The sequence below is a fragment of the Chiroxiphia lanceolata genome, chromosome 5 (assembly GCF_009829145.1).
Source record: "Chiroxiphia lanceolata isolate bChiLan1 chromosome 5, bChiLan1.pri, whole genome shotgun sequence".
NCBI classification, from domain to species: domain Eukaryota; kingdom Metazoa; phylum Chordata; class Aves; order Passeriformes; family Pipridae; genus Chiroxiphia; species Chiroxiphia lanceolata.
In genome coordinates this window covers 57,597,358-57,620,193 of record NC_045641.1, presented here as the reverse complement: position 1 = coordinate 57,620,193, position 22,836 = coordinate 57,597,358, and the positions used below count along the sequence as shown (strand labels likewise).

General features: G+C 39.1%; 1 long non-coding RNA gene across 5 annotated transcripts in view; it reads left to right on the top strand.

Moving 5' to 3' along the window:
• The window catches only part of LOC116787456, a 108,250-nt gene that overhangs the window by 70,295 nt on the left and 15,119 nt on the right, over positions 1 to 22,836 (top strand). For 3 of the 5 annotated variants that reach the window (XR_004357297.1, XR_004357295.1, XR_004357293.1), the window contains exons 7-13: positions 3,108 to 3,178; positions 3,575 to 3,730; positions 5,601 to 5,718; positions 12,711 to 12,847; positions 17,657 to 17,789; positions 20,679 to 20,791; positions 21,390 to 21,648. This is a non-coding gene — a long non-coding RNA (uncharacterized LOC116787456). The remainder of the gene's footprint in view (positions 1 to 3,107; positions 3,179 to 3,574; positions 3,731 to 5,600; positions 5,719 to 12,710; positions 12,848 to 17,656; positions 17,790 to 20,678; positions 20,792 to 21,389; positions 21,649 to 22,836) is intronic. The other 2 variants (XR_004357294.1, XR_004357296.1) reach the window with 2 other exon arrangements.

The following is a 22,836-nucleotide window of genomic DNA, read 5'->3' as shown; positions in this document are numbered from 1 at the left end:
GCAATAAATTACATGGGTGATCCTATGAGGATATTAATAATTGTGTATTCAGGGCAGAGTTTGAGTAGGATATAGTAAATGAGGCATGAGGCCATGCACTTAACAATGAGGATAAAACAAGCTAATGAATAGTTGCTCATTAAATGTATGTCCTCCATGTGCACAGAAAGACCAAAGGTGCCATGTAAAAAGGTATATGTTATCCTGTAATTAAAGATTTTACAGTGTACATAAGAGTTACAAGTTTAATTTGTCTGGGAAACTTTTAATCAGGCATTTCCTACCGTCTGAGTATCCAACTTTGCAACCCTAACACTCTTTGAACATAGGCTTTTTATGGAATTGTTTAAATATTGTGTTTCTCGTGCTTCTTTTGCCACAGCTGGCAGTGAGCTCCTTCTCCTGTGCTGCCTTTGCTGACTGGAACAACTTCCTGAGTTGCCTTAAATCCCATAATCAAATCCCATCTTTTGGACCTAGAATTCCTGTACACCTTTCTTATAAAAGAACTGAGTCTCATTTCTTGACCAAGCTTGGCTCCACTAAACTTGTGTCTCTGTCAGGTCTTGTCTTTACTTCTCTACTGTGTTTTTATACCATAAATACATGAGTCTATAAGATGTCAATATATCTGCCTACATTTATTAATATAAAATGAGACAATAAGTGATTCAGTATTCTGAAGTTTTCCATGTCAGATTAATTAGTTCAGAGAAGTGTCTTGTTCAGTCTACATTAGGTTTTAATGAAATAGCAGCAAACTGACTGACTATATATAGAAGCTCAGGTTGACTGTTCTCTTTCTAAAAAGATTTGAATTCCAGTATCCTGCTGAAAATAGTAAAGGTAAATAAAAAGCAGAGAATCAGATTGCTTCCAGAATTGGATATCCTCCAATATGTTTCAGTTTTCTATTGTAGATGTATTATAAATACAGTCAATAGAAAATAAATATCCAACAGTAAAATGGATACAGAGCAAATGCAGTATTGATACAGCAAGCACATTGATTTCAGTGCCTTTGCTGTTGTTTATCATGTACTAGCTGGATTTGGCCCAATATGTTCTGTTTCTGAAACAAAAAATGTGAGGATTTGGAACAGATCTGTGGCACAATGATCTCTCTGATCAGCACTTTAAATAATGGCTTTTTAATATAGGGTAGAAATAACAAGTAGTGCAGGGAATGTTTTGACATGGCCATCAGCAGAAAGTGGAGATGGCACTTGGTGTCCTTTGTGTTGTGCTTTTGTTTCTAATATGTCTTTACTCTAATTGATCTTGTGGTTTATTGCTTTACAACTTTTCTTAACTCCCTTGAAGCAAGGAAGCCCTGCAGAGAGACCTCAGCAAATGAGAGGGCTGGGCAATCACCAGCCATATGAAGTTCAACAAGGGGAAGTGCCAGATTCTGCACCTGGGATGAGGCAATCCTGGATGTACAGACAGACTGGGGAATGAGATGCTGGAAAGCAATGCCATGGGAAGGGACCTGGGGGTCTTGGCTGATGGCAAATTAAATGTGAGTCAGCAGTGCCCTGGCAGCCAGGAGGGCCAACCTGTCCAGGGGGGCATCAGGCAAAGCATTGCCAGCCGGTCGAGGGAGGGGATTGTCTGGCTCTGCTCTGAGCTGGTGTGGCCTCACCTTGAATATTGTGTGCAGTTTTGGGCACCACAATATAGGAAAGATATTAAACTGTTAGAGAGTGTCCAAAGGAGGGCCATGAAGACAGTGAAGAGTCTAGAGGGGAAGGCATATGAGGAGTGACTGAGGTCACTTGGTCTGTTCAGCCTGGGGAAGAGAAGACGAGGGGAGACTCATTGCGGTTACAGCTTCCTCGTGAGGGGAAGAGGAAGGGCAGGCACTGATCTCTGTGGTGACTAGTGACAGGACCCAAGGGAACAGCCTGAAGTTGTGTCAGAGGAGGTTTAAGTTGGATATTAGAAAAAGGTTCTTCCCTCAGACAGTGGTTGAGCACTGGAACAGGCTCCACAGGGAAGTGGTCACAGCACCAAGCCTGAGAGAGTTCAAAAAGTGTTTGGATGATACTCTCAGGCACATGGTGTGACTCTTGGGCATGGTCCTGTGCAGGACTAAGGGCTGACCTCAGTGATCCTTGTAGGTCCCTTCTAACTCAGCAAATTCTGTGATTTTGTGACTATTTTATAAGATATTAGGTTTTGTTTTCTACAAAATTTAAATATATCAAGCATGTCGGTTCTTCTTGTCACTCTGAATTTTTCAAATTGGCACCATGTAATTTCTCTTTGCTTTGGATAAGGCTGTTACAGTGATGCTATTATCTCTGCCCTCCTGAGCCTCCATGGCTTTGCAGAGACAACAGATCAAATGCTCATGTCCCATGATTTTTCCTGGGACCACAGAACCAGTGATTCTTCAGACACTATAAACTTTCCTAATTGTAAAATTCTCAACCTGAGAATGTGCTATGTGAATTCAAAATTCATTTGTACAGTATTCACTACATTCTGTGTTCTTTTAAAGAGAAAATAACCCTAAGAAGCATACAGACAAAATTTAAAGAGAAGAAACCAAACTTTCCCTGCTGACAAGCTAATTTATAGCATTTTAAAAATTACAGAATGGAGTAAAATTATTTTATTGCTTTCTTTCATCATTATGCCACAGTACTAATTATGTTCTTGGTAGTCTAAAGTCTATAATGGCATTTCCTGTTGCTGAGTTTCTATTTCCTTATTAAAGTAATTTTTTGAACAGTGCTTTATGATTCTAGTAAGGACCTGGTAGCAGACTATCATCTTACAATGACACCAGTGGGTAGGTTTTTATCTACTGTGAAGATAGAAATGATGGAACAATGATTGCATAAAATAGAAACAGTAGAAAAATTATTAATATTTTCCAGGATGATCAGCATATGCTGCCACAGAGTGAATATGAAATCATCACATTTTAATATGGAAAACCGATGAAGTCTAGAGCATAAATAATACAAGTTATGCAAACGTATCTCTGCATGCATATAAGAGACTGGTGTATGGAAGGCACTACATTCTGAAGGATACTTGCTTTGCTGCAAACACTGCTTTGCATAGACTTCAGTAAGAGTGACCTTTTATTTCAGACACTATTCCCAGATGGCTTCAGAAAGATCTAAGGAATTTCAACCAAGGAACGAGCACTTCTCTGATAAAGGTAGACCCCACTGCCACAGCTCTGATAAGCTCAGGGCTTAACATGGAACAAAGGGTCATTGCTGTCTGGTCTGGGAAGTGTTAGCAAACTACATGCAAACATAGGCAAACTTAAAAATAACAACCAGTTTCAAGGTGCTTCCTGATCACTGCTAGAAAGAGATGCATGAAATATGACTCTGTTCTTGTTAAGTGTATAATAAAGTTGTTGAAACAGAGAACACACAATCGAAGGATTAACCTCCAAGGAGAAACAGTCCCTCATGGGAATCAAGCTTGCACTACTAAAGGGAGTGCCTTATGGCAATTTAGTCCACAGGCCAACTGCAATAATACTTCAAAAAATGTTTTAATGCAGTCCTTGAAGTAATGTTGTACCTTTTCCCATGGCTTCTAGGAGGCTTTTGGCAGCTGGGGATTTCTGCACAGAAGCCATCCCTGAGACACCTCTATGACTGGAGCTGCAAAAGGTGATGGCAAAAGGTTTGGCACTGCACTGGCTGTAATGCTTCTGGGGTCGTGCTGGAGGGAAGTCCTTGGCCAGGGAGGAGTGGTGAGTTAGTGCAGCCTCTTTTCCTCTATTTGAGCAAAGCTAGGGACCAGGGCCAGACGTTAACAAATGCTGAGCCCATAGGAAATTTCAGTGTTAACATTATTACAGAACACATTAACGCCTGAATGAGGTCTCCAAACATAGGATGTCTGTCCTTAGTTGCCTGGCAAAATTTAGTGGTGTGGGTTCCAACCATACTTCCAGCAATTGCCATAGGCTTGTTTGGAGACACTGTCAGACATGACTGGAATCTTTATGTTCTTCTCCATATTTTTCTCTCTATTCACTGATTACAGGTCCAATTCTGATAAAACCATTGGAAATCACACCCAAATATTTGGCAATGGAAACTTAGCCTGTTCATTTGAAGCCAATGTAGCATTTTTCCAACATCTTTCAATTAACTATAATGAGGAAGTTGTTTATGTTTTTAATAAGTTGATGGTAGACAGTTTTATTTTTAAGAAAAAAATACATTTTTTTCTTTTTTTCCCCTCACTAAGGTACAAGATTTCTGATATTGACTGAAACAATGCATAAGTGAGGCAGATCATGGCAAGATTTTGTTTGAAGAGCTTTGTCACTGTCTTTCCTGTCCTAATCACTACCCTATTTAAACATTCAACCTCGTCTGCATGAAACCACTAAGTTAGACAAATTATTGCAGTGATTTTGTCATACAAGCAAGTGCTTTAGGCAAATTTAGATCATCAGAATAATTTCTCATTTTCCCCACATTTATAAAGATATTTTGTATCTCACTTTGTCTTGTTGAGAATTATTTTAAGAGGGGCTTTGTAATAGAAAAGGAGATCTGTCATCAAACCAGTCATTTCTCTGGCACACTGCACTGCAAGTAATGTAATTGCTTAAATAAAAATGGTGCAGCTTTAACATCTAATCACTCATTTCTTTGCCTTTCATTCTAATAATGTAAGACATAATGAACTCGTGGTAGATATAGTAATACCCCATAAGTATTTCTATAGGATTTATGTTGTCATTTAATATTATTTCAAAGGACAAAACGTAATTCTTGCCATTTTGCTCCGTTACTCATTTTGTGATTTTTATGTTCTCCCACTATCACTGAAAAGAAATGATCAAATTAACCATTTTAACAAGCATTTGCTAGTTGTGCCTACGTACAATTCATTTCAATGACTAGTGAAATCAATCAAATAATGGGGCTTAGTCTCCTTTCCCTGAATAATGACTTCAAGGAAGATCCACCTCCCTCTCAGGGAAAGAATGGATAGCTGGGAATGCTCAGGGGAATAAAAGGGTTTAAAGCATCACACATAAAAGGCTGAGTAGAGGAGCCTTTGAAAATAAATGCAGGCTTCAACAAAGGATGAGAAAGAAAAGGGTACAGAGGGAGCTGCTTGGTGTAGATATGGACGGGGCATACAGAAGAGGTTACTGAGGCAGTGCATAATACCCCAGTCGAAGGGCAAATGGGCTGTAGGTGAGGGGTTGTGGGCTGAGGAAAATGCATTTTGATGAGGAGCACAGGATGTGCAGAGGCTGGCTGTGGCTAACAGGGTAATGAAGAGACCTGAAGAGGAAGCCAGTCTGGAAAATTAAATGAATTATCTCAAAATGAAGTGTTTGTATTTCCACTAGTATACAGTGACCTATTCTTCACAATCAAAAAATTATGGTGAGAAAAGGAGAGATGGGGCCCATATTAATATTTTTTAAATGACAGGAATTATAACAATTCTTTTCCGTTTTTCCCATATCTCATCTTTAGACTTAACTGAAAATAAAAGGCACCTGATTTCTCATCAATCCAGAGTGGTGGAAAAAAAATCATAATATTGCCTCACAGTTACACACCTTCTGTCTGGATTCTTTGTACTTGTAGTGAAGTCACACCGGAAGATTCTCTCGGAGGAGGACTGAAGAGGCTGTAGCATTTCTAGTGAGTGTTTACATCCACTTCTCCAGACAACAAGCAAAGACAGAAATGATCAAAGGAGCTGGTAGGTAACCTGCTGGCTGCTGTCTCCTTAGGTTAGCATCCTTTGAGTTCAAAAGATTGAAAACTGCCTATAATTATTTTAAGCCATTTTCTCAGTTTTTGTTATCAGTAAGCTGTTGATACGTTAAGCATGTAATTAAAAAGGAATTGAGCAGGACTTCAGTGAAGTAGCAGATTTGAGCTGTTGTAGCTGAAAGACAGATTTGATGTAACATGGTGTCATGGTTTAATCCTGGCTAGCAAGGAAATACTATGCAGCTCCTCGCTCACTGCCCCACCAGTGGGACTGGGGAGAGAATCAGGACAAAAGCTTGAAAACCTGTGGGCTGAGATAAAGACAGTCTAATAGGGAAAGCAAAAGCTGCACACATAATCAAAGCAAAGCAAGGAATAAATTCCCTGCTTTCTATGGCCAGGTAGGTGTTCAGCCACCTCCAGGAGAGCAGGGCTCCATTGCATGTTAACTGTACTTGGGAAGACAAACTCCACCACTCCAAACATTTCCCTGCTTCCTCCTTCTTCCCCCCACTCTATATACTGAGCATGATGTCATTTGGTATGGAATATCCCTTTGGTCAGTTTGGGTCACCTGTCCCGGCTGTGTCTCCTCCCAACTTCCTTGCCAGCGTGGCTGTGAGAAAAACAGAAAAGGCCTTGAGTCTGTGTAAGTGCTGCTCACCAATAACAAAAACATCTCTATCTTATCAGCTCTGTGTTCAGCACAAATCCAAAGCACAGCCCCATATTAGCCACTGTGAAAAAAATTAACTCTACCCCAGACAAAACCAGCACACATAGTTAACATTTTTGATTTTGTTAGAGCTAACAACTTTGTGGAGATATGCTAAAAGATCCTCACTGCCTGACAAAATTCCAATAATGTGTTCAGCCACCTCCAATTACTGAAGCAGCAGTTGAGTCACAAGACTTACTCATGAATATTTGGCTTTACTCTCCACCCGAGATTACCCAATGGACTAGAGCAGCCAAGGGGCTGACCCACTACTGTAATGGCAATGTTTTAAGCTCTGTTTTTCTAGGAATGTTTGCAGTGCTCTGGGAAGATCTTGTTTGAGCAGTTTGATGTCACTGAAGAGCATAAAAATACAACTGTCCCTCCATAATACTTTGTTGAGGCTCAAATTCTGCAGTGTTTTTTGAATATGGAATACAAATTTTAAAATAAGTGTTAATATTGGCACTATGTTGACCGTGACAGATAAACAGGATAACCAGTGGTGGGCACAAGACTTTTGGATGATGAAGGGCATCATCAAGGCCCTCTTCTGTGAGTTGGTGCCATACCTTCACCATCCTCACGTGAGATTTCAGAACCCATAGCTGCGTACAAATAAATGACTGCCATCTTTTAGAGTCTTGCAACCTCTGACCATTACTCCTTGGTCACTAATTCCTTTGAGGTGATCAAGTACACCATGGGCAAAGAGGTTATGGAGATTTTGTCTTCAATAGTGCTGTGGGTGACATCTAAGAAGGTCTCCAAGTCTTCCTAAATTGACAAGAATCATATTCTCCTTCTGCTTCCAGCCTACTGCAGATACAACTACATACATTGTAAGGCTTTGCTCAACCTCTGAGATTACCACTGTGTTACCTTGCCCCTTGAGAAACTCCTCTTTCTCTCATGGTACAGGTTTGTGGGAAATGTCATATCTTCAGGGTGCAGACTGCAACTACCTGAGTTTTTTGGCAGGAGTAAGAGGGAGCTTCCAGAGGAGACAGAAGTGTGGGGGTAAAGTAACACAAAAAGGACAGGTTCAGCAACAGAAGGCAGGAGAAATGAGAAGGGAAATGTTTCAGATCTGAAATCTGGATGAATGAGGATAAAGCAACAGGATAGACACTGCTAAAGCAGTTGAGGATGGGCAGCTGGCAGCAAATAGGAAGATAAATGCTGTATCTGACCATGCAACCTCCTTCAGGGTTTGAGGCTACTCTTCAGAAAATGCATGTACCTTAGTTATGTGCTGGAGGTCCTTGTGATGCAAAGTCCACACAAGGATTTAGGACTAATTACTAATTACTCCGCTGAGTGTTGAAATGCTGTGGAGCAAAGCTCCTGGTCTGGTTTCACTCAAGAGGAATCTGCTTTGTGCCCACCAACACCACTCTGAGAAACCAGCTAACATATGACAAATGGGGACAGTCTGAGTATTTGCTTCAAAACCACTCTGTTGCTATGAACCAAATTACTAAGATAGAATGGCTATGACTTAAAAGTACCTGAATATGTCTGTTCATGGCCATGATCAAGAATTGCTACTATTATTTTTTCCTTAAGAGTTCTACTTAAAGTTGTATGATTAAAAAGAAATAATATGATTACTGCTTACTGTTTCTGGCTTTCTGCAAAATGTTGAAAAAATGAAAAAGAACATTTTGTAAACAGAACAGCTTTGCAATAACACAAAGAACTGCATTCATACTTTGCTTTTCTGCCACGTTGTAAATATTTCAAACCCAAATAAGTTTGTGTAGTAGCTGACAAATGTATTATTTTTGCAAGTATAAATCTTTGAACAATGTCATCTGCACTTTTTTGAAAAACATGAAGTAAATTAAAAGATCTGCAGTCCTCAGAAAGAGAGGAAATAGTAACCATCTTTGAAACTTGATTTCTATATTTGCACCACAATAGTGAATTATTTGCATGTTCATTAACTAAAGGTTAACTTTTGTTGATTTCCTAAACCCTAAAGAATAGAGTCTGAGCCTTCAATTTTGCAGGTGTCTGAAGCTCTGCAGAACTGACACTGATAAGCTCTATCATCTTGAAAACAAGCTCTTTTGTAGCTTTCATGTAAGTAATTTTTTTTCATGTTCTAGTTTTGCTAAGTTTAGCTGTGGTTGAGTATTTCAAACCATGACCACGTGGGTAGTTATGGCTAGAAAAAAACTTCTCTGCCTTTGCTTTCCACCTGTGTCCTGTGCACCAGCTGTGATCTGGAAGCTGTGGGGATGGTTTAGATGAGAGAGAGGGGTTTTCAGCAGCCTTGGAGATCCACACATGTGCCTCTCTAGCTCCCAAACTGGCCTGAATCCCAGCGTCCCTCAGCACACACAGTTCATTTTGTTTCTGTTGGGTCCCTACCCATGTAGCTGTGCCTTTTTTAAATTAAACTCCATCTTCATGAAGGCTTCAGACATGTTCTGCAGTAGATCATCTCCTTTTACTTATCATGTATGCTACTATTACTCAGGCAGTAGAAATAAGCAGGGCAGACTTGGTTTAGTTTAATATGTAATGCAGCTTTCAGGAACCCCCAGAATATAGCAATGTCATCCTCTGTTGACAATAATCATGAAGTCAGTCTTTAAACGTTGGTTTGGAATTGCCTGTTGATGATTGCACCTTTTTGTTATCTCATTCGTGGAAAGTAGAGATCAGAAAGATGCATTAACATCTTTTGCTCCCTCAGTGCAGAACCATTCTCTCTATTTGATTTTTTTTCCTTAGCCTAGCTTATCAAAAAGTTCATAAAATGGCACCAGCCAGGAGAGTTCACTGTTAATGAATATTCTTTGATGCAATATTTCACTACATTTTTATGAGTGAATCTACAACTGAACACACTTTTTTCCTAGTGAAGATAGATTATAAAATTGTATTTGGCAAAAGGGATTTTCCTATAACTTTTTCCTTTTATGGATGATGGTTCTCTGCACCTTTTTCTGAGACCTCAGAGTTGAACAAGGCAAACCAGTAAACATAACTAGAGATCTGGACTGCAGAGCAATGTCCTCACAATAAGAAACTGATAGGGGCTGTGGCAGGAAGATGAGAGATGTTTTGGGGAACTTTTGAACCTCAGCTATGTTTATTGTACAAGCTGTCACCAATGGGACCATACTGTGAAGAAGTGCAATCCCTGAGCTGGGCTAGTGGAGAACTTTAGTGTTATTCCACCCACACAGCAAAACTTCAGAAAGCGTGTCTGTATCGCTCCACTATTTTATTGAACTAAAGTCTTGGTCCTTCTGCTTCTCTCAGCAGAGAGAATTTTTCCTTTATGTGGAAAATGGGAGCCAAGAACAATTCTTGTACCTAGGAAAGGGCTGGAGATAGAGGCTTATTGAATTGCAGTGTTAGATGAGGAATGGCAAAAAGAAGATCGTGATTGGTAGAGTTTGTCACTTCTCTTCCTCTATAAGTCAATGCCTTTCTCTGTTCATGCTTCAGTGATTCTCTCTCCCATTAGGCTCAAATTCTGCATCTCAGCAGCCAGGAGGTATGGGCAATAAATCCTGAATGCAGACAAGGGGTACTTAAGATCAGGAATCTCAGCCCGCAGGATGAACCAAGAAGCTGGAGATGGCAGCTGAAGTTTGCCAAGATTCAGAGGAGCACATCAGCATGCCAGACCCTTGCTGGATTTGAGTGTATCAGCCTGGTAATTGTCCAGTAAGGGGGCCCAAACTGCAGTGCTGGTTTTTTGGTACAGTATCAGGATTAAAGTGGTTTTACTACACAACTCATCTCAAAACCTAGCCAATGTAGGGCTAATGTAGGGCAAGGCCTTGAAGACAAATAACATTGTATTCATATAGTGCATTTCTTTTTACCAGCAAACATGAAAAAAAGCACATTGATTCCAGATTACAATGTCAGAGATACATGAAGAACATCTGTCACTATGACAGAATCATAAATCATTGTGCTGAAATCCTGACATGCCTTTTTTCATTGGCAAAGTAATTTTTTAAAGTGGGATATAATTAAGTTGCTTAGCGCCACACATTATCTATTTTAAATCTGTTATTTTTCTCATGTGAAAAATGTCAGATGAAGCACACCAGTTTTGTTTTGTTTTTAAATGAAGCTAGTAAAAAAAATTGACTACTATATACTGCAGCAATTCAGGGTGCTGATAAGAATTGTCCCATGTGAAGACACTATAAGGAAAATAAACCTGTGAGTAAATGAAACAGTGCTGTAGGTGTACCAGCAAACCATCCTGATGTGAAAGACAGATAAGTAGTAAGAGACCAATATAGCTGCATCAGGAATTCTCCAGTGACTTGAATATTGAAAAGGAAATTCTGCAAAGAATGAAAGCAAGGGCACAGAAGTGAGATGAGTAATAAAGCAGTGGCACAAACATCTAGGGATAAAACCAGGAAGAACCAGTCACAAAATTAGTTACAACTTTCCTGGAGTGAAAAATGGAAGAGGTTCTATAAATACCAAGAAATTAGAGGAAGAGAAGTGTAGAGGGACAAATAATAGACACACTAAGCAGAGTGAAATGTTTTATTATTTATTTTGCTACGTTCTTCATATGCACATAAACATTAATGACAGGTACTTAACAATACCATTTATTAACAGGGAAAAACATGCTAGAATAGGGGGAAAAAACCAAGTAAAAGAATGTTTGACTAAGTTATACATACGCAAGTTTCTAGGGCTTGCTGAAATTCACTTAATACCTACTGGGCTCTTGACTTATCTCTGAGAGGTCCTGCAAGAGTGGTTAAGTCACTAGGGCCTACAGCAACTATATAACCTGAGATGGAAATACAGTCAGCATCATACTCCCAATTTTTGCTAATGATCAGACATCTGGTACTACAAAATACATTTTGAAAATTATTTTAAACCAAACACCTGGTTGGTTTAAAGGCTTTCTCTTCTTTAATTCTTGCCATCATGGACATGGTTTTAAAAAAGGAAAGGAAAAGAAAAATTTGGTAAGGTTTCTTAAATGTGACATTAACAGCAGGCTCTGATTTTGACACTATTAAGAAGTGGTTGGCTGCAGCCCTGGTTTGCAGGATTATAACCATTTCTGCTTTTAAAAATGGGAAATGAAGAAACCTAGGGAATTACAGAGTACTCAGCCTAAGTTCAATACTGAGAAAGATAATGAGACAAATTCTTGAGAAGTAAATTGATACACGCCATAAGAATAAGGTGATAAGAAGCATCCAACATGAATTTGTCAAACTAATCTAATTTCCTTCTTGAATAAGGCAACTGGTCCAATAGATAAGGAAAAGCAGTAAAAATGACCGTTATGTTGACCCAAGAAAGGCTTTTGACACTGTCCTGTGTGCACATAAATGAACTGGGGAAAGCTGTTCTATTTAAAATCACATTCTAATTCAATCCACTGTTAAAAGTAAACCTCATACCTGGTTGTGGGTAGCTGCGCTAGGGGGACGTTGAAGGCGTCTTGCACAGCTCCTAAGGATAGGCTTCTGTTCAGTGTTTCAATAGAAGCTTAGATGACAAAATTAGAAGTAATTATATACTTATAAGCCTGGTAGGTGGCACCATGTAAGGATTTGCAAAATGTGCTCAAGGACAGAATTACTATTCAAAAATACCTTGAGAGGTTCTGAAGTCCAACAATAAAAATTTGAATAAAGACAATCGCACAGGACTACATCTGGGAGGATGAAATCAGAAGCATAACCACAGAATGGCACAGCAGATAAAGATCTAATGATTAATGAGGGCCATGAATGAGTCAACAGTGTGACGTTGTTGAGGAAAAGAGATAAATGTAATCCTAGATTCTCTTGAATTGTCTGCTTGAAACAGTATATGAACAGTATATGTAAGACGAGATAATTAGCATGGTCTTCTTGGCACTGGTAAGGCCTCAGCTAAAATAGTGTTTTAAGAAATATGTAGATCAGCTGGAAGCAATCCAGAGATCAACTAGGATGAAATTTGGAAAATTGGATCCATAAAGCATGGTTGAGATTTTTAGTTTTGTTTTAATCTAAAAAAAAAAAAAAGGTTATATGGGGTTCAACAGTCTTTGAGTACATAAAAGGCTAATATAAAGAGAGTAGTTCTATGTTTTTTCATGCCCACTAATGATATAGGTAGAATGTGAAGGAAACCTTTTTTTAGGTGTACTATAATAGGTATTACAGTAACATGTTCTAACTAGAAGAAAAGGTTATTGCTGAATATATTACCCAAAAAGGTTGTATAATCTCTGTCATTATTGTTTTTAGATACATATCAGAGGGACTGCCATCCACAATTATCAAGACTACTATGTGCTTTCTTCAAGGTTAGGAGATGGACCAGACGAATATATTAGGTGGCTGAAATCCCTGAAGCTGTGACGAAGTGTACAAGTTATTACAAGGTAATCCATAACAGATCTTCACTAAGAAAGCATTTGAAAATACCATGTGTGGTTCTGGGCACATTAATTTGCTGTTATGGAATATTGCACAGGTTGTTCTCTGGTCTTTTTAAAAGCAAAACAAAAAAACCCAAAACAAAACACCTTTGTTTCCTTTGATTTTGTGTTGTGGGATTTTTGTTTTGTTTTTATTTTACCTCAGGAAGGTTAGGTACAGCTTTGATTAAAAATATTGAGGAATAGCAGACTACATAACCCCTTGAGATTTCACTGAAGTCTACATTTCTATGATTCATCTGCAGTATTTTTTCTGACCTGTTGAAGAGCTTTGCAAGCAGAAGTTAATTATTAAACTAGTTCTTTTCCCAGGGCAGTAATGACCTAATCATTTATGATAGTGCTCAAATGAGGAATTAAACAAACATATCCAGAACAAACACAGATCAAATAATCTTTGCCAATGGAAAAGTACAAAATCTTGTTTTCAGGCCAGTGAGTGTGCAAAACAACAGCACAGATACAGACCTCAGCAAAACGAACAAGTCAGGATTTCTCAATCTGTGAGAAATTCTGTATTTTAATAATTATTTTAATTCAAAATTTTAGAATGTTTTTCTAATTTGGAAAATTTTAAAAATGGGAATGAGAAAAAATGAGATTATTTTGGAAAAGCTGGAAAGTTTTGAGGACTTGAATTACTACCGAACATTTCAACATTCAAAACCAAAATACTGCAGTCATGTTGTACCTTTTATATATATATCTTAAGTAGAGGAGCACAGAACTCTATTATACGCAAGAAAATGCCAACAAAAATTACTGTGCAAATAAAGCAGCATTCTGAAAAATTATATTTTTTTTGTGTTAGCTCAAAATAAATCCCTTTAAAATCATACTCCCAAGGGAAAACTGAGCAAAACTACTTATTTTTCCATTTTACTTTTTTTTTTATTATTTAAAACTAAGTTTTTCAGAAAATAAGCTCTTTGTTAGAAATTCAAAACCATATAAAACTTTTGACAAATTCTAGTCACTACTCAATATAAAAATAGCTGGCTCAAAATGTTTTCTAGAGAAATTTCTGCTCATCACAGTTGACTGTGGTGTTGACTGAAATATGACTGTAAACACTGTAAGTTTTTGCATTCACCATTGTTATTTTAGTCTAGTAAAAGATAAGACTCAAAGACAGGGTCATGATAAGATTATAACTTTGCAGAAGTGCAGAAATTTTAGGTTTGATGTTAATTGATAAGCCATACTTCAGTGAATATTCACTGGTCCTTTTGTTCTTTTAAAAATATGCATATTTAGACACCAGAATAATGATTTCATACTGCACGAGAACTTTCTCTCTTATAAGCAAACACTGGAGCTTGTGAATTTTGCTGTGCAAATGGGTAAATATTGACCTAATGAATCTGGCTGGCTTCAGGTATACCGTTACACACCCCAACCCTTGGATGAACAGCAGTAAAAAACCTGCAGAATTTCAAAGATGCCAGGACAAATCTATCAGGTGTCAAGGACAACCTTAACACTAAAGCCTAGAGGGACAATCAGGCAATGGGAGTTGGAATAGATGGTCTTTAAAAGTCTCTTCCAATCCAAGCTCTTCTGTGATTCCATGACCCATGAGAAGAAAACTCAGCTCGGCTGACCTTGCTTAGAGCAGCCCTGGTGAGGCAATTTTGTTGCTGGGACCTGCAAATCTGAAGGTGGACTGTTTGGTTTGCAGGCCAGGATGTTGCGTACAGCCCCATTGCACACGCCAACAACCTAAAGTGTCTTAAGCAGCTTAAGTAGCTTTAAGCAGCTTTGAAGGCTTAGATACTTTAAGCTTATAAAGCAGTTTAAGCTGCTTAAAGTGCTCTAGGAATTTAACAAGGGCCCCACGATGCTGCTCCTCGCCAAGTGAGTGAAACGAAGGTGCCTGCAGCTCCCTCACCATTGGCTCGAGGGATGGAGCTACAGGGTTGCCACAGATCCAGCCAGGAATCTGCTGATATTGATATATTTTGTCAATGATGATGTATAAAATAATGTTACATATAATTTCTCCCCTTGGTTAACTCAACATTTCTTTCTTTTTCTAGCTACCTCCCTTTCCCAGCCACCTCTGTTCCTTTTTTTCTATTTTTGCCCATTTAGCTCAGGCTCTTTCAGTATCTCTTTCGTCTCTAATTAATTCTTCCTAAAGAGATCAGTGGACTGCTCTTGCTGCAGTGATACACTTTTATGAAGAAAACATGTCTTGATTCAGCCTATTCAATCCACAGAACCGTGCTGGGAGTAACTGTTCATTTGTATCACTATGGTTTAACCTAAATCCAGAATTTTTTTCTCGGAAGAAGGGCATGAATTGATAGAAGCATTATGAAAAAACTAACTATGTAATCCCAGGAAGTACTGATGCCAGCCATTAGGTTATCACCTACAAAAGCAGGTAACCAGATGGGATAGCATTGTTCAGAAGAAGGAATACAATGCAGCAAATCTGTGTTACTTTTTGGAGGTTTCAGTAAGGATGTAGGAGGAGTAAGTCTGGGGACAGCTGTCCAGAAAAATGGGTAAATGTGTCTTCCTACACTGATGATCTCTTAGGGCTGAAAGTACTTTGTTTTCAGTTTTTACTCCATCTGTCTGAATTTGGGGTATGCTGCATAAACCACAAGTCATCCTGTTCTTACCAAAGGATATAACACCCCCTCCCACTTAGACACAAGACAGCGAGTGTCTGGTTTAGTGACAATTCACTTTGAACTGCCGTGTTAATAACTAGGACAGTGGTGATGATGTACTGGAGCACTTGAGCTGGATGTGGTGTCTTTGGTGCTGAGGATTCACTCAGGCCTACATCATCCCACTTTTCTCATGTTTGAATTCACTTTCTAGTTCCTTTAGAAGGAGCATTCTCCTCTTCTCTTTCATATCCCTCACCTGTTTCCTGGGACCATATCTTAACTTCTCAGGTGTTCTCTCTCCATAGTCCTCAGTTTAACTGGGCCCATATTTTTCACAGGCTTATGGAGTCCATCACATGTGACTTTGTATAAGTCTAATCAAAATTTAGCTATGAAATGTAACTATAAAGCTTATCATACTTGAACAATGTGTTCTAAAGACTTGAGGGTGTAAGCAGAAAGAGGGATAACGGTCAGCCTTACTCACTGATCTATTTTTTGCTGATTATCTATGTTATACATTCCTAAATGATGTTGCGTATCACCATGGTGTGTATTGAATGCACACCGTGTCCAGTGTGACATATTTACACAAGCAGCATTTAACACTTTTTTTGAGGCTTGATTTATACCAAATGCAATTTTTTTTCCAGTAGCCTGAAAGCATGTTTGTCTCAATTTCTATTAAAGAAAATGATTTCTGGTGTGATCTATTCTTTTGAAGTCATCAATGCATTTTAATCCCTTTTCCCGTTTATCAAGCTATTAATTATTACTTCCTTCAAAATGTGTTATAATACCCTACATATGATGCCAATAGGATTCACTAGCTTGTGAGTGATTGAATTATTTGTTTCTTAAGTATTGGTTTGATATGGTCCCATCAGGTGACACCACTGGTAGTTAACAGATGTATTCATCGTGGAATACTGGAACCATTGGAGCTGAATATCCTTGGGTTCATGCCTTGTGTCTATATCATCCTCCCAGTAGTCCCAGATCCTTCTAAAACTTCAGTCAGTTTTGTAGGAGAAAGGGCAGGTTGTTTGGACTACCTATGGGCTTTGTGATCAGCGGGACAGTATTAACTGTTTGGTGTCCATACAGCTCTGGGGCTGGAGAAGATGAGCTGTTCCTGCCATTCCCTCAGGTCCGACAGTGACTTGGGTCCCATTCTCCTCTAGGAAGCTGCTCATTTGCATCAATGATTAATGATGAGAATTAATAAGGTTAATTAAAGCTAATTATAAGCATGGAAAAGTAACCTTTTTCAAATTCTGAAAAGCTGTACGTGGTCACCTATTCATAACTTCATTTTCTATTAAATATTTCTTATTACGTCTGAGAACAAAAAGGTCACGTTCATGTTACAAGAGAGTTTGGGTAGTTTCAGATCTGAGGGATTTTTTTAATATTTATAAACCAGAAAACACACAACACCAGGCATCAGGTGATGTATATAGGCCACAGTTTGGCAGACGTTTATGCTTATGCCCAAATTTCAGTTGGAACTTCATTTCCTTTGGCTTCCAGAAAACTTCAGCATCTGTTAAAGTTGCCTCTGCTGATTTGAGGTGATACAAACATGCAGTGCTACTATGCCTTGATAAACAACTCTGCATGAACCAAAAGTATTCCATTGACTGCGTAGAGCCTGATGGGGTCACACATTTCTGCTGATCCATTCACCACTGGAAAAAGAAATTTTTCAGCGCTGCTGCTGGACTAAATCACCAAGTGCTGGCAGGCTGACGGGGTTGTGTTGCTGGGCAGATCATCAGGTGTTGGCCAGTCACTGAGGGCTGCTCACACAGTAAAAATATACGGGACAGCAGACTCACCCTTCCTTCCTTCCCCAAACTCATGACAACTGTCTCCTTGACACGTCTGCAGGACTACAGTTGACTTCACTACAGGACAGCATGGGGTTTCACAAGATAAATTGTCACTTTTTCTCATCCCTTCATCTTCTTCAGCATTTTCTCCCAACCCTTGACATTCCCACCATTGTTTATTTTTTTAACAATCTTGTTTAGCTGGAATAAACTGATAGCTTATTTCAACTTCAAAAAATAACTTCCCACTTGTTCCTAGTTATTTTTTTCTCTTTTTCTTTTTTTTCCAGCTTTGGTGGCTAACTTCTTTGGCTAATGGATTACACAGTGAACTACCTGAATCTGTTACACATCTGTGAACACTATTTCCCTAGATTGCAATACCAGCCCAATTCTTTGGTCTGCTGGAAGTCATCCTAAGAGGTGGGTAACGTTCAGGATTTTAGGAAGAAAGCCAGAGTTTGCACTCTACCAATATTAATTTCGTGCATTCCCCCTTGCATTCTTAATTCTGTGATTGGGCCGTGCTTCCATCTCCACCCATATCCTGCCTTGACACACATCCACGTGTGGATGACAGGGGCAATGGTGGGTGAGCCAGCCAGCTTGCAGGCTGAGTCACCCCAGGAAGGCAGGCCGTCATCTGGCAATTAGGATGGAAAAGGAAGTGTGCCAGCAAAACAGGTGATCTGAGCAATGCACTGTGCTCCACATGTCAAAATAGATATTGCACAATATTGGCAAGGACAGAGAAACGTGAAGAAGAACACAAACATGCATTTCCAAAATGGCCTTCGTAGTAGGAATTAAAAAATATCACAGCTCAGCCTGTTTCTTGTCATGGACAACTTTAATACTAAAGAGGAATATAACAATCAAGAAAGGGATAGAGCAGTGGTGTAGTATAAACCTCTTAGCATATTTGGTCACTTTTATATGGGTGTCTTTTCCTGAGCATGGAGGCTTGAAAGCAGGATCACAAACACAATTTATGAGTACAGAACAATTATGCTATTTGTTGGATAGTACATACAATAAATGGCTGGGAGTAATGTGCTATTAGCTTTGGCACTAATGCCCTCACTGCCTCCGATGCACGTAACCGCTGGGTTTCTGCTGGTCAAGCAGATGGTAATCACATGGGGAAGTGCCAGACTCCATTGCTCCTTGCAATAGAATGATACTCAGTTTTGCTGAGTTGCTATTTTCTATTTTGATTTTTTTTTCCCTTAGGGTTTTAGAGTTTTTTTGGTAGTTAGTTTTTCCTTCAATCCTTGAGTGTCTGCTACAGGCTCAACAATTTCAATTGTGTCCTTTTTTCAGCTTTTTTAATATACCTTTCTTGACTTAAGTTTATATGCTGTTACTCATAGGTTAGCAAACTTTTTTTAGTAAAGCAGAGTTGGGGTCATACAGCCTACCTAGGCCTTGTGTTAAAATAGTAAGACTGTGAAAGCTTTACCAAAATGGTGGGAGACAGGCTGATCTATGCTTGTTGTTTGATGTATTTTTAAGTACTTTGCTAGCTTAAACATATGAGTCTTGCCAGATGGCAAAAAGACTCATAAATAGATACTAACATGAACGCCACACAGGGTCAGATGTGCTATATAACTGATGGTATCAGTGATGGCCTATATAATGCCAAGCAGAATAGTCTGGGATGGATGGACTTCAAAGGCAAAATTACTTAGAAATCAGTGATATGAAGCTGAAAACAAAAGAATGCTGGATGATATTCTGACTTTGACCATGTTTGGATTTATAAGAAGAAAAAAAATTACTGTGAGGATAATTAATCATCGTCACAGGTTGCTCAGAGAGCTTTGGCACTCTCCATACTTGGAGGTTTTTCAGACATGACTGGATAAAACTCTGAGCAGCCTGGTCTAAGCTAAGCATTGACCCTGCACGGGGACAGGTGAATGCACCAGGAACCTCCTGAATTCCCTTTCAGCTCAGGTTGCTCAGTGATTCTATGAGTTAAGTTACTGTTGTAGTCAAGGGTAGGTGAGGTGGAGAAATAGTGTTACAAAGGGAAAATGCCCAGTATGACATTTCCCAGTATGTCCAAGTCCCTGTAAAACTTGGCTGCTGCCATCTGTGTAAGGTGATCCTGCCTCTCTCCAGATCCTGTCCTGGTGTTCCCAGTCTCTCTCTTGAGCTAGCGCTGGCCCTTGTCCAACATCACTGTGAGCTGTTTCAGCTCACCAACCTGACAAAAGCTGATTAGTTTTTTTTAAACTGGTTGGCTTTCTGCTGATTTAGTTAGCTGAACTACTTCAATAAGAGACAGATGAGCACCACAGCATGAGGAGGAGGTGGGAACATGCGGTTGAGACTGGAAGGAGTTAAGGGTGGGCAGGGCCCTCTCAGTGGGAGCAAGCCATTACATTTGTCTTGTTGCTTCATGAAAACAATGTGATATATTTCCAGCAGCTTCAATACAGGCAGAACAGCAAACTGGGTAAGCCCAAAAAGTATGAATCATAAAGAAAATAAAACCTCAGAAATAAAAATTCTATAACGCTAAGACTGATGAAAAGTGTGGAATTACAGAAAGGAACAAAAGCGAAAAGATCCCTGACCAATAATGTCCAAGGAAAGATGAACAGAGATATATCAAATGCCTAACACTTGAAACTGAAACTCCTGCCATGGTAGGAAACCACAGATCTTGTTTACCTAGTTACAAAAATCCTGTGTGGGTAGTTCAAACAGGAAATGGGCTGATCAAAAGCAAAGATAGGGAAATATGTACAACAGAGATAATACAGATAATAAAAGCATTTTAAAGAAGTCAGTAGCAAAAAGTTAGCCCTACTTTGACATGAGATTCCGTGACATGAGATGATCTGACCTTATAAGAGACTGCTGTTGGTGCAGTGGTGATACCAGAAAACCAAATTGCAGTCCAGTAGGTAGCAGCAACAGTAGAGTGAGAGACATTTTGGTTGTAATAGAAATGCTAAGAGCCCATGATGTCACTGCAGAAGTGAAATTTTAAAAGTTGAAAAAAACCCTGGGAAACCCCCAGATCTTGATGAGGGGAAACACAGAGTTGTTAAAATACTGAAATGTGAGACTGGGAAGGTGTCTCTCTGCCCTACACTATAGGGGACGTAATTTGCAGTGGAAGATGCAAATTGCACACAAGATGACACAGATGATGAATGCAGAATTGCAGGGGAACAGCCTCAGGACTCAGTCCCAGAAAAAGGGATATTCATACAAAAAGCATTCTGAAAGAACATGTGTAATAACATGCTTTGCTCATCACCAGCTTCATTGATTTTTTTTTTTTATTTTAAGGTTACTTGACATCGGCCTCGGGAATGCCTTGTGGAACTTCAGCACTCAGCTCTTACTCCATCATCACAGCCTTGCAGAGAGGGGTGGATGGCTGCATCTGGGAGTCCATCTAAGTAAGAGACTGGTTCACTTTGAACACTGATGTGGAACCAGGGTACATTTGCTTTCTGGGGCTGTTCAGCATTATCCCACACAGCTACTGTGTAGGCAGCGCAAGTAGCAGCATACTGTGGGGTGTATTGCACATATCTTGGAAGTGTGCACTGTGTTACTGAGCCATAGACCTGAAAAAACCTGTGAAGATACATAACCTAGCAAAAAAGTAAGCCAAACAGGATTCAAAATAAGCTACCAAAGCAAACATCCCTGAAAGCTTAATACCGAAAATCGAATTCATGTTAGAAAACACAAATTCTTGGAAAGTAGAGCATCTTGCCTGTCCTATCTATATCTCACTTCCAAGTAATTAGGAAGGAACTGACAGAAAGGATAGGAGAGTCTTCCACTACTCATACTCAGTTCAGCATATGGAAATTGAAGATATTCAGTTCCAGAATGAAACAAAGATTTTAAAAAATTAATATTTACATGTAATTACAAGGTTAAAATAGACCCTGAAAAATACAGTTATCAAAGATGCTAGAAAACTAGATGCCTTTAAAAAAAAAAGTGCCTATTAAAAAGTCTGACTGTTGATCTCTGTCTCAGCAGAGTCGAACAGCCCACCACCTCATCTTTCACCAGAGTCAGCAGGGAGCACAGGATGTAATTGTTGTGCATTCTCTGAATGGCAGCCCCCAAGAATTCCCCCCAAGATGATCTAGTGGAGACCAACGTGTGTCAGGAAGAGAATACTTACTAGAGATCTTAGGAAGACCCACCTGAGAGGAATGATGGTGAGAAGTCTCAACTGTGTCCACTAGAAACAAGAACAAATGATGGAAAGGAGTGGAAGACATGAACTTCCACAGTAACAATAATGTAAGGGCTACTAAGAGGATCCAGTATGTTCTCCATAATTGTTTTGTTTCCTCTGTGAAGCAAAACTTGCATTAGCTAGCTTGTTTTATGAGCTACCACTGGAGGTAATAGTGATGAACCTTACCAAAGGGGGGGAAAATAATGCTCTTGCTTCAGAGGTGCGAAGAGTAGCTCATGTCCAGGCTAAAGCACTGCACCAAATGCTTCAAGGAGCCAGGGACCTGTTGCCAAGGCACTACCATGTAGTGACAGATTGGGGAGAAAATCCCCAAGAAGAGTTGGCAGGTGTGGGACTCAGGTAGGCATACCACAGTGGAAATTACATGATTTCTGATTAAAAGGGCTTTGCCTTTCATGTATCTTCAAAGGTATCTGGAGCTCACTTGTGTCATAAGCAACGATGGTTTATTTTCATTACCTAGACTGAGAGATCTTTAATCAAACTGTGTTCCATTAGAGACAGTTCTGCTGTTTAACCATAAATATTTGGGTGTGCAATCTGGTGCTGATCTGCAAGGTTACTAATATCTGTAAAATAAGTAATCCTTTTTTTATTTGCATCATCTACCAAGTTGTTTCAGCTTCAGCTTATTAAGCTTGAGCTTAGATCGGAGGTGATGCCCTTGATATAACAGGGAACACAGACTCTTGTTACATTGAATATATTCAGGATATATTGTTTCTGCTACAATTCCCAGACATTTTCTTAGCCAAGTTTTAACACAAGCCCACTAAATATATGCTTCTTTAAAAAAGTAAATCTCTACAGTCTGTTCTCAGCTTTCTTTTACTTTTCTCATAATATCAGGCCCACACATAGCCCAGATTCCTCAATGGTAGCTCATGAAATTTTTCCACCTTCTTGTGCTATATATATTCCTATGTCCTGAGCAGCAGCCTGTGTCTGTGTTTTGAGTACAGACTGCTGTTATTTTAGATATCTGCCTCCATAAAGGAGCATCGCTGTTTCTTATATGTCTTCATAATGAGATTTTTTTCACTATTTTCACAGAGGTTTAACCTCATTTCGAAAATGAGGTTGTTCTCTTTCTCTAAGTTAAATAACTGTAATTGTAACTATCTATCTATACATATATACATACATAGATACATACATAGATACATATATATATATATATACACATATATATATATATATATATATAAATTTGGGAGT